Raw genomic sequence first — 11,839 nt, 5'->3', positions numbered from 1 at the left:
AATCCATGCAATTAGGTATTTTTATATGGCACATGGCAACAGAATACTTACTATCATGTACTTCAAACTTCATCCTGTTTTGAAGTATTCACCCAACACATATAGTCATAGTACAAGTGGACTCAGGGTTCATGTAACTTCAACACATTGACTTTTATCACTTCCTATTAGCGCACTTTTGGAGAGGAGAGAATGGCTCTGAGCTGCTGCAGTGTATTTGTTGGGTGCTGGGTGCTTCCTGTCCAGATAGCAGACACAAGAGATATCCCTGAAAGGAGCTGTGGGCTGGCAGGATGGACCCCTTTCAATAGGACATAATCTTATCTGCTGTCATGTTGGTATGCACCCACTGCTTAGAGCGGGCCAAAACAACTCCCCCGGCTTTGCAGTAGGACTTTATGTTCTCTTACAGCAAGGGCAATTTGGCTGTATTTCTTTAAGTTAAAACAAAGTTCTACTGTTTGACTTGCCAATCTTTTAAATTTATTATGTCATTTTCTGATTTATGTTATAATGTTCCTTCCTCATCAAAACTCAACTCATCAACTACCACTACATGAAGTTAAAGGTGGAACGAAGCATTTTGAGACTAATAATAAAAGATTATTCAAACATGTGCGGATGAAACAAAACACAACTGCAGGTATGTTTTTGATAAGGAAACAACATTATAATGTAGCTTAAAGCTCACAAGAGTCAATTTTGTGCAATATAGGAACTTAAGTATTTAACAATACCAGTACCATAATTGGTAATACATTAAGATCAGAACTTCAGAGTAATTTAAATGAGTGTGTGGGTTGTATCGGAATGCCAAATCTGTGTACAGACTAAACAGTAGATGAAGAAATGTTCCACTAAGGTCATTGTTACAAAAGCTCTTCTTTTACTCTTAAAAAAATACATACAGATTGCTGTATTTTTTTTGTATTTTTTATGCAAGCATCTCTTTTATATATTCATATAGTCATGATACTAGAAAGTAAGTAATTCTACCCCATAACATCAGTAACATTACATCATTACATTGTGACACAGACCTAAAATTAAAGCTGGACTATGTCACTGTTGTGGGGTAGGGTCCTCACCCAATTATCTGGACTGAGATGTTATTGGTTTGCTTGTATGCCGTTAAGCTTATCTATCTTATCTACATTCAATTACAAGTGTTTTTATTGCTTGTAATTACCTTGACTACACCAGTTCTTACTGTGAGCAGGTCTGACTTATAACTTGGCCTCATCTGCTTGTCTCTAAGGAGATATATTTGATGCCATATTGTGGGGCATTCCAGGCAAAGAAATTACATCTCCATGGAGATAACCAGGTGGCAGACCCTCCACCATTAATCTGAATGACCCACTGTACTGACCAACAGTTCCTCCACTTTGAACATTTTAGTATTATATTATATGCTTTAATAATATTTTAAAGATGCACTGCGTAACATTTCTAGTGGAGGGTCTGCCATCTCCTTGTCTCAGTGGAAATATTACTGCTTTGTCTAGAATTTTCCACAGTATAGATTAAACCTATCTATCACAAGGGAGGTTACAAAGCAGGTTACAGCACTACACTACATTACAGTTCAGATCTGTGGAGAGTCGCCCCTATTCACAGTATTTTTGAGTTGTATTTCTTGAGCAGTAGAAACACAAATAATGAATAAATGCTAGATATGCATGTTTAATGTCATACCATGGAACAATCTAAGCAACGCAATGACATCTCCATGGAGACAAGTAGAGGATAGTCCACCAGAAAAGTTGCACATTGCACCTTTAATAAGTGAAACAGGTTTGCACACCTCTGCATTTAACCAGACTATTTACACAAGTTTATGACTAAATATACACAAAGCATGTGTGACTAGGGCCATCATTGTTACTATCTCCTGCTTATCCACATTTTATTTGCTTACACCCATTTGAAGGTTAAGAGCTCACCCACAGTCACCCTGGCTGTCCCCATGTGTCCCCTGAGCGTTCTGACTCATATGTACTGACTGTGTTTGAGAGGATCTGTGGGAACTGTTGTGCGTGTGGGGCTGAAGGTAAACAGTATACTCCTCTTCCTCTGGCCTCCATATAACACCAGATAAGACCTGTGTACGGTGGCCCTCAAGGACAAACAATGCAACAAATTACTGCTTAGCAAATAGCAACTCACCACAAACAAGTACTTATATAAACCACATATACACAAGCACGTATCTTGGGGTCAGCTGTGGTCGGTTCAGGTAAATGGCATTTTATTGGAATTTCTCTACTTAAGCAATAATATAAAATAGTGAAATAAATCTTTTTCTTATTTTGCTATTTTCAAAAGTGTTAGGAGATTGCAGCTATCAAGGAGTTTTAAGATTATTATTTATTTACTTGTTTATGGATTAATGCACGGATATTTGGTTAACTTTCACTAACGATGGAAATCAGCCTTGGCTAAAATCCCATAGATTAGAACTATACTGTGCATATTATATGCTCTTTTCTCATTGATGTGGAGTTTTTCTTTGACTGAATATGCAATAAAATACAAATCTGGCAGCTGGTATACATGTAACTAAGCTTGCTCTTGAAAAAGTGTTCAGTTCATTGAAAAGGGCAGGAAACATTAAAAACACACCGACGTGTGTTTTACCCAAGATAAGATGCTAATATCTTGGTTTAGTGCTTTGGTGTATTTTATGCCTGGTTTGCGTTCTCCTTGTATAAACTCTGTGTGGGCGTTTAGTGTCAGTGTGGCCCTCTGTGCACAACTATATATCCAGCCAAGTCTGTTTTTTCACTTTGACCAGGAAGTAGCAGCCTAACATGTCCTGCTGTGGTGTGCGTCTCCACTCCACAGACTCCAGTGGCCCTCCCCATGTTTGGTCTTCAGAGCCACTTCCTGTGAGGGACCTAAACACCAGTGTCTGTAGGAGTGTGTCGCTAGAGTCATGGTAACAGGGCATGAGGAGGAGGTGGAAAGAACATCCAAGTGTGTTTATTTTAAAATGCTATAAAAAGTTCACTAGTCAATCATGTCCAAGTCTCACTTAATAACCCAAACATCAGGGACATGTTGAATTTTAAATATATGTTTAAACATTTGTTAGATTCAGCTAAATGTTTAAAAGATGGCCTTTCTGATGCAGGGTTCACCACCGTCTTGTCTCACAGCCTCACCACCTGCAGTTTAATAAATTCAAAATAGATTAGATTTATGCCATACCATAGAAAATTCTAAGCCAAGCACAAAAGTTACATACTGTACCTTTTGAAGCATGAATGGATATGTATTATATGCACACTATAATATGTATGCTTCTTTCTATACAATACATTTTTCAGCACAAAATACAATGTCCCCTTTTAGAAGATTTTTTTTTTCCATCCTGCAGTTCCATTTTGATATAAATTGTGAGAATGCATTGTATTGTGGCTTACTTATTTACTATAAGCAGAATTGAAGCAGAGATTTAAAACTGACATTTTATTTTTATTTACAATTGCTGTTAAAGGAACACAAACAGAAAAAAATGCATCTCTTGAGCTTCACAAATACCAAAAACACTTTCTAAGGAACAAGTTAAATTTTCAGACATGCGTTGCCCACTTTGCGATGCTAAAAATAAAACCCATTATTTCCTCTCTGAGCTGAGAATATTCTGCGGGTCTAAACATAATTACAGTCTTCATCTTAACCTGACAATGTGAAAGTTTGCTCCACCCCAGGCTAAATTTACATAACCAAAGACACCACAATCATAGCTTTCTGTTTCTGTTGCCTACAAATACCAGCTCCTTCAGACTGTTATGTGCACTTGTCCTAAAAATGATGTTGTAGGCGATGTCTTTGGCTTTACTTCTTGCTCATTGTTGTTAGATTAGTGCATTGTGTAACTTTTCCGGTGGAGGGTCTGCCGCTGTCTCCATGGAGATGTGTGTTTTGGGTTTGTTTATTTGCTGTACCTGGATTAATACCTATGCATTTATGTAATTGTGGGTGCTTTTATTCATCTGAATACCTTGAAAAACATCCACTCTTATTGTGAGTAAGGTCGCCTCTCCACAGATCTGACCTGTAACTCTACCTGATCATATCAGCGTCCATAGAAACAGAGAAGTTAATGCCATACTTTGAAACATTCAAGGCAAAGCATATACATGTCCATGGAGACAAGCAGAATCAGAAGCTACTTTATATTCTCATATACTAGTACATTCATTACACTCAGAACCTGCGTACATATTTAACATTTAACTTGAAAATTTTTTTGAATTGATGCTGGTTAAATAACGTCGCATTTACATTTGAAATTTCTGATCAGGGGTCCGCCATTTGCTTTTCTCCATTGAGGTGGTCCGCATTATGGCACTGAACTTATCTATCTCCACAGAAACAAACAAAGACTGCCACCAAGCTAAATTATGTGCCAGATGTATGAAGACATGACCCTGCTCCCTGTAAGAATGCCCTTTTTCCAAGTAATGAAATCACCTATGAATAAATGTAAGATAGATTAATACTACTTCATGCAACTAAATTATATCCTTGGAGATACGTGGGGAGTGAACCCTCCACTATAAAAGTTGCGACATGCACCTTTAAATACTCTGGTATTTAACAGACTTTCTCTTTAAATAAATTAAAAACAAAATGACAAAAGCGTGGCTAATTTTTGTTGATGTAAAATCTGTCCAGCTTCATGCTTTTCTTTGTCTTCTTTTGTTTACATTTCTTACTCAGACCAGAGCACTTTGTTTAGTCCTAATCTCTACTTACAGCAACAGTCCTGCAATTGTTCTTATTATACAAACATTGCAGCTTTTATGTACTGTTAAACCCTTGTTCAAACTGGACTAAGCAAGGCAACCATTTGTAATTCTCTTTTTGCATGTTACTGCGTATTCCCAAGTTGCATTAAATCTGGAATAGCATACAGTACAGTGGACGTGAATAGTTCTTCATCTGGTGTCTGTTTCAGCCTGAAGCCCAAAGTAATGCATTTCCAGATCTACTTAGTGTTATACTATTCTGCACTACATTTAACCCCATACACTTATGCGTGTGCACGGCCGTGGAGTTTATTGGCTGGGACGAATAGGAGCTGGACATTATCAGCACTCACTTATTTTCTTTAGTCCCAGCCACTGGAGGCTATAGTGCGCAGTGGACCGGAGCAGAGCCCAGAGCAGGGACATGGGTTCACTTAAATCCACATGTGAAGTGAACAAAAGGCAGTCTGACAGAGCGCTCCCTCAGCCCAGAATGACTCAGGCTCTGTCATGCATACACTTAAATGGAAACTATGTGAATTCCTTTTTTGTATTTGAGGAAAATTGTTTAATCACTGAGTCGTACTTTGTAGTCACCTGTGGAAAAAATTAGACTACAGTGTCATTAGGCATTTATCATTAATGAGGCTTTTAAATATACTGTAGTAGTGGGCTGTTTCTGTTTTCAGAGTCCTTACATGGTAAAGAAAATGAAGGTGTCAAATAATATGGTAAAATTGTAAATGGTCTTGTTTTTATATAGCACTTTTCCACCTTCAAGTCACTTTACATCAGGGAACCACTCACCCATTCACACACACATTCATACATCAGTGTACACAGACACTAGGGGCAAGGTGAGTTCAATATCTTGCCCAAGGACACAATGGACACAACAGCAGCATGCATCTGTAGGAGCTGGAATTGCACCGCCAACTTGTGGGTCACCACTCAGTCAACGATGTTCATGAATTCGAACAACCATCGGACAAAAGCTCTACCAACTGAGCTACTGTCGCCCCAGGGTATCATCAAATCATAATGAATCAAATCACAATATGCTTTATTCACGTTTACGTCACAAACCAGGAAGATGTCGGGAAAGATGCGATTACAATTTCCCAGGCCCGGTTTTCTTCATCTAAATGTGATTACAGTGTTATGTTATGTTCGGCTAATCAACAATTACAAACATACCTCAGTTTTCATAATTTCCCCACTGACACACAACTCTGGGCGCACTAGGTACATGCGATTAGAAGAGATGAGGGCGCCAAATTCAAGATTATTCCAAACAGCACATATGTATGCAGTCTTCATTTTTTCGCTGATCACAGTCGGGTTCCACGTTAGGTGAGCCCATTGTCGGTAACTACACCAGAAGTTGTAATCGCATCTTTCCCAACGTCTTCCTGGTTTGTGACGTAAGTGTGAATAGAGCCTATATTTCAAGCTGTCAACATATTTGTTTTCTACACCCCATTCCACGTAGCTCGCCAAAGGATCTCATGTTGTGCTGAATAAATAAATCTGATTAAATTCCTGCCTATTACTATTGTTTAAGTATAATTTGGACGCTTATATACTATAAATAACTAATAACTGGATAATGGTTTATGTTTTATAAGCATCTAACTGACAGCATCTAACTACCTCATCTAAGACTTGTCTGTGGCTCTTATATTTATTCAATTTCATGCTTTTTACTAAAATGGTTAAAATAACTCTCTGACATAAAAGTTTTGTAAAGGTAGCTCACCAAAAGAAAAAAGGTTGGAGACCCCTGTTATATTTATTTTCCATATAGGGCAGGGGTGTCAAATCTCTGGGGACCAAAATCAGCCCTCAGATGAGTTTTTTTGGTCCTTAGGCTTCCAGGTGAATTGGCCTAAGATGTGCCTTTTCTGTAAGTTATGTAATGTTAAAAATTGCGTCTACCATAACCTCAACAACATTATTCACTAATATAAATCATTCAGTGTATTGACCATCAGTTCACGGTCTTCCACTTCTTATATGTTTCAATGTGCAGCCCTCTACAAAAAAGTTTGGACAAAGTTTGGTAAAGCCCCTTCATAAAATCTATAGACTGATTACCAGTGTTGGGAAGGTTACTTATAAAATGTATTCCCCTACGGATTACAGATTACATAAACCAAAATGTAGTTTGTAACATAATTCATTAAGGTACTTAAAGTGTGTAACATAATCTGAATACTTTGGATTACTTGATTTGCTGTAGAGAAGCAAAGACGAGGATCTTCACATAAGAAGTTTTGTCTGCTAAAAGACTAAAAAGCCTAGTCTTTCCTTATCCAGATTAAAAAATATTATTGATAGAAGAGGAGGAGACACGGTTCATGCGGCATGATTTAGTCCTGTTAAATCCTGTTTTAGACCTGGTTTAGTCCTGGTTTAGTCCCGGTTTTAGACCTGGTTTTGGACCTGGTTTAGACCTGGTTTTAGACCTGGTTTTACCTGGTTTTGACCTGGTTTTAGACCTGGTTTTAGACCTGGTTTAGACCTGTTTGACCTGTTTAGACCTGGACCTGGTTTTAGACCTGGTTTTTGACCTGGTTTAGACCTGGTTTTAGACCTGGTTTTAGACCTGGTTTAAGACCTGGTTTAAGACCTGTTTTAGACCTGGTTTTAGACCTGGTTTTAGACCTGGTTTTAGACCTGGTTTAGTGTCCGGTCATGAGTGGAATTATGGAAAAAAAAAAAAAAAAAAAAAAGGGAAATAGCCCAAAATGTAAAAACAGGAAAATACCGCCGTGTAATCCATTTATTTCAACAAAGTAACTGTAATCGAATTACCACCCATTGAAACAGTAACTGGAACTGAATACAGTTACTCATAATTTGTACTCTGATTACGTAACTCCGGTACATGTACATGTTACTCCCCAACACTGCCGATTATACATATACCGAACATACAAAATCCACCAAGGGGAATCGCACCCACAATCTCCTTGAACCAATATTCTGATATTAAAATAAATGTCCAGCTGTAAAGATTACTTTTCAGAAGGGAGTTGAATACTTGAAACAATAGGTGGTTTAATATGGACCACATTGTGTCACACTCTGATCCCATTTTGATAGTTTGAACTCATCTATAGTGACCCAGCATGTTCTGTGTAAGAGCTTTACTCCCAAACTCAAATGGAGAAACAAGACATGTTCAGCCCACTCACGACAGTTCATCTGCTGAAGGCTGCTGTGGCCCTCATTACACATGTGGTTTATCTCTTTAGTGTGCCGGTGCTTTCTTAACCTTGTGTCTATTGATTTATCCTCTTCTCTGAGTACCCTCCTTTGAAGACAGCTCTCCTGATCTCCTCCGTGGACCACATCTGAAATCTTTATCAGTCCGGTTCAGGTTTGTGCATTTGGCCTAATGTTCCCCACGAGTCTGGCTAGAGCAGGAAACCGGAGGAAGTGCAAACTCCCAAAGCAATCACATGTTATTTAAGATTAATAGATTGCTACATTAAGTGAAGCTTTAACTGTCTGCGCTCTCTGGCAACCGGAAGCCTGGGATAGTCACTGACTGAAAGTGAGACTCCTCTGTCAGGCGTTTGAAATAGAATATAGCCATTACATTTTTGTCATCTTTATTGCACATTGTAAGGAGGGACAATTTTGGGGTAATGACAAAGGCAGTTATGGCCTATTAAACCAACAATAGTCTGTGCGCATGTGTTAAAAGTAAAGTTAAGCTGGCTATACGTTTCAACAGGGCAACAATGGCCCACAAAATGAAAGCCTGGTCTTTTGATTCGAGCTCTAACCAGTGAATATTTCGGCAAGACACTCCACCTTTCTTTTTCTGTTAATGTGGTGTCAGCAAAAGATTGGTTTTGATAATTGATTATTCCATCACTCTTCCTCAGGGCAAGTGTTACTTCAGAGGTAGCTTGCCAGCACTGGCTAAGTAAATGAATAATGCAGAACATTTGAAAAAGCATTATAAGAAAAATTGCATTGCTACTATAATTATTACTATGATTATTATAATGACCAACCGTATATAATTGAAATATTAGTGGGTGTAGTAGACTGTGCACACCAGTATGCTAGCTAGCTCACTGTGTCTCAAAGCTAATTTGATTAAAATTGTAAAATATGAAATAAACAACCTATTAAAATTCAAATGAACTAAAATAAAGACTACACAATTATTTTCAAATGTAAATGACTTGAGTTTGTGGCATTGTTTTAATATTTATAATGCCTAAAAATTAGTATTAATATTAGCATTAGCGTTAGCGTTGTTTTGATCATTGGAGAATTTTAGTGTTTATGCATTTGTCTTTACATTACAAAAGAGCATTTCTGTGAATGAATCACAAGCAGTTTGTGAAATGAAAATTGTTTTACACACCATTGCAAACTACAACTGTTGGTCAATGTACATAAAAATACATACAAGAAAATAAAAAAATACAGTCCTAAATGACAATAACAGCATAAGACAGTATATACATGGATTAACACTGTTAATGTGATGGCAGTTAACACCTTTAATGTGGATGCGTGGACCCCATGAACAGAGACTATATTGTTGTAGAACTAAACATACTGAAAGTGTTTGCATCTGTCTGTGGACTGAAGCGGCGTGACGCTCCCAGTCTGCACAGCTGTTGTTTTCACAGCTCCTCTCCAAACATCAGACATTAATGTGTTTTTGTCAATGGTGTGAATCTCATATAATATCTGTTCCCATACTTTTCACTCCTCCTCAAAAGAATGCACCATAAATCCGCTATCAGCCAACCCACCATGTCCTGATCTCACACTGCTTTCATTCATTCCCTCACTTGCCATTAGTTTTCTTAAAGATGCCAAAAAATCTAAACTAACTTAAACATAACTTTTTTCATCATTCACTTAATCAAATAACAAAATAGCTGCAATTACAGTATGTTCTAAATTTTTTGTACCTGTGTAAATGGCAATGCATTCTATTCTACTCCATGTGTTTCCTTGTATATCACTATATAACATATAATCAAATATTTTGTTCTTGCACCATGTTAGCCTAGAGTAATTGTTCTCTTTGTGTTTTAGTCCCTTTTCTTCATCAATATGCCCCTCTCTTCTCCTGACGAGTTACCACAGCAGCAGAGATTGGTGGATAGCTCAAACACAGAGAGACAGAAAAACTGGGACTAGAATCATTACTAATTGTGTGTTCATGGACTTTGAAATGTGGTGCATGATTCATTCACTCCACACTCAATGGTGGTAAGTAATTCTGTAGCCACAGCTGCCCTGGGATAGACTGACAGAAACAAGGCTATCAAACCAACCAACCATGCCATGAATCACTCACACCACATTCTATGTGAGGTTGGTGGATGAAATGTCTTGCCTAAGGACACAGTGCCATGTACTGGAGCCACTGCTTCCCCACAATAGACATGGAGTAATGGTTTTGTCTGTTTGTGTATATTCAAAACATACCTCAAGTTGTGTTTTGTTTCATTCACTTATGAATGAATGAATTCAAACACACACCCAGCATATTTAGGCATAGTCCTTCTCTGAAACGGAAAACACTCTGTTCCACCTTATGATGTCATGTCGTAATACAGGAAGTGTATATTTCTAATGAAGTAACAACATTTTAACATGACATAAAGCTCACAAGAGTCAATTTTGTGTAATATAGGACCTTTAATTGTTGTCATCTCTGTAATAAAATATATAAATAATAGATAATACTTAATATATTGCTAGAAAGGGCCAATCTATATTTTGACAGAAACTCACAATAAGACATAAGGGTCTAGAGATCAGATGGTCCTTCTGCTTACAGTTCTCATACCTCTCATAAGTATGTCCTGTAAATCCACTAATAACAGTCCAGCGTATTACTAACATATATGACTTTGATTCACTCATCGGACGGGCTCGCCAATGCCTCCCCCGGTCTGGAGTCTGGTCTGATCCTTCTGTGGAACCTTGAGACTACACACACCCTGTCATCACGGTCCACCCGACTCTAAAGCCAAGCTCTTAAACCTCTCAACGTAACAGACGTGAATGGTGATGCAACTATGACTCGCCATTGCTGCTATTGATTATATTACATCTGAAAAATGCGAGTGTTACTCTCAAAGGCCTATTTACCAGAAGCGTCAAAGAAGGAAGTGATTAATTGGGGAAAAATTCTATCCGTTTGGAATAGATGACATGACATGTTTTTATAAGGTAATATTTGCATAATGGTGACGGATGATTGCATTGAGTAAGTTCGGTGTTGTGAGGGAATCTGAAAACCGCAGTCCAACAATGACATGCAATTATGTGTCAAACTCTGGCAGCATATGGGCCTACAGCTGCAGTGTCTGACATACACTGAATTAGCGTGGGTAAAACGCCTAGGCTGTGTGCCATTTTAAACACAGGGTATGAATTAGTCATTGGAGAACTACATTTTGGCATGTAAATCTGAATAAGACCATATAAAGAATTTAAAGAGCCATGTTACAATAATTAGCAAACTGTTTTCAAAACTGATATAAAATGGTTTTACATCAGATGCCCTTTCTGATCTAAATATCTAGTATTTTATCCTGTAATTTGCCATACAGGCTTTTTCATAGTATGCTCACTTTAAACAATTTATTTTGGGTTGGGACTGTCACTGATGCAACCTCTCCTTAATTAATGTGTTTCTATTTATACCTTTTAATAAGCAGGAAACTTAAAATAAATGTATTATTTATTAAAAAATACACAATTCACACAGCTTTTTAGGTAACATAAAAACATCCACATTTTCAAGTTTTTAATTAATAATTATTTAATTTTGTTATTTGTGGGGGGGAAAAAAAAAAAAAAAAGTTGGCCCAGTTTTATTTAACAACAAAATGAAACAGGAAGCGTTGCTATGTTATTGTTGAAGTTTGGGGTGTGACAGAGGGAGTTTTCAGATAATGCTACTTTAATTGTCGAGCAGGGCTCAATATGATTGGCTATTTACATGTTATTCAACATCAGCCAATGTCCGTATTGAAAGTGACCTGTAAGCTGCAATTATATATGACTGAATTTAAATATCACCG

This window comes from Boleophthalmus pectinirostris, unplaced genomic scaffold, assembly GCF_026225935.1.
Source record: "Boleophthalmus pectinirostris isolate CB_2022bp ecotype Guang Dong unplaced genomic scaffold, ASM2622593v1 HiC_scaffold_3, whole genome shotgun sequence".
NCBI lineage: Eukaryota > Metazoa > Chordata > Actinopteri > Gobiiformes > Gobiidae > Boleophthalmus > Boleophthalmus pectinirostris.
This window is presented reverse-complemented; position numbering follows the sequence as displayed.